General features: G+C 31.3%; 1 long non-coding RNA gene across 1 annotated transcript; it reads right to left on the bottom strand.

The window, feature by feature from the left end:
- Positions 1 to 1,376, bottom strand: LOC113473038. The gene is made up of 2 exons (XR_003395127.1): positions 1,150 to 1,376; positions 1 to 894 (listed from the first exon to the last, which is right to left on the bottom strand). It is a non-coding gene; the product is annotated as an uncharacterized LOC113473038 (long non-coding RNA).
- Between the last annotated feature and the right edge of the window lie 6 nt (positions 1,377 to 1,382).

A 1,382-nucleotide genomic window follows, 5' to 3' on the forward strand; every position in this document is an offset into this window, starting at 1 on the left:
CCTCTCTCTGTCGGTAGCTCTTTCTAATTCTGAAGTGCTTAAGGTACATTTCATTTTTATATTATTTTCTTGTGAACTTCATATTATTTTATACTCCTATTTCATTGACTTCTTGAGGTTGTATACACAGTTTTAGGACCGGATAATTATAAATTGTACATATTGTAGATTTATTCACCTTATTATTGTGCAATATTAGTCAACAAACACACGGGCATAACCAAACGATGTGTCTGGGGCACTTGTTAGTATTAGTTCCTAAATTATCATTTATCAAAGCATATTGGACAGATATCATGTCTTAAGCATCTTATAAAACACTAGATTTTTTTCCCGTAATTTCGTAAACATTTGAAAAGAAAAACCTTCAAATTTTAGCTACTTCTGGGTACCAAAATTATTATCATTTTTCGTGTGAACTTTGTTACAGAACTTACCTAGGTACTAGCGTTTTAAACAATCAGTCAAATATTCATGTTACAAAGTTTGAATGTTTTGGTTATGCCCCTCCCTAATCATAAAATTAACGTCATAGATTTAAGTATCTAGAATTTAATAGTCCCCAATGAACTGATGCACTATGCACTATCCTTGTTTGATCCAAAATTACCCTGAGTTTTGACAACCCAAATAACCCAAGATTACTTGGAAAAAAAAAAAAAAAAAACTTAAAGGGACTTACTTTTAAATAGACATAAGTTTCAAAACTATATTGGAAGTGACATTCAATATCTCCATAACCATGTAATCTTGTATTCTAATGTGAAGCTGAAACTAAAATGAGCTTCAAATAAAAAGCAAGGCAAGTATTGATTTCAATAAAATTGGCAGTTCCTTTTATTTATTTTACAAATAGGATTTTTCAGCCCTGATCAGAAAAAAAGACAAGACAACCTATCTAATAAACGGACATTTCAGGTGGTATAAAAAATAAAACTATTGCACATTTATTCAAAAAAATGTTTGATCAGGGACCTATTCCACGAATGACTCTCCACTCTACGCACAGAAAAAATGTACTCTTTGACAGATTTTCTGAGCAAGGAGATATAGTAAGGAGTTGCACAGTCATTCGTAGAATAGGGCCCAGAAATTACAAAATAAAATATAAACAAAATCAAATAAAACATCCCTAAAAGACAAGACAACCTATCTAATAAACGGATATTTCAGGTGGTATAAAAAATAAAACTATTGCACATTTATTCAACAAAATGTTTGATCAGGGACCTATTCCACGAATGACTCTCCACTCTACGCACAGAAAAAATGTACTGTTTGACAGATTTTCTGAGCAAGGAGACATAGTAAGGAGTTGCACAGTCATTCGTAGAATAGGGCCCAGAAATTACAAAATAAAATATAAACAAAATCAAATAAAA

The sequence above is a fragment of the Diaphorina citri genome, unplaced genomic scaffold (genome assembly GCF_000475195.1).
Source record: "Diaphorina citri unplaced genomic scaffold, Diaci psyllid genome assembly version 1.1 scaffold13116, whole genome shotgun sequence".
NCBI lineage: Eukaryota > Metazoa > Arthropoda > Insecta > Hemiptera > Psyllidae > Diaphorina > Diaphorina citri.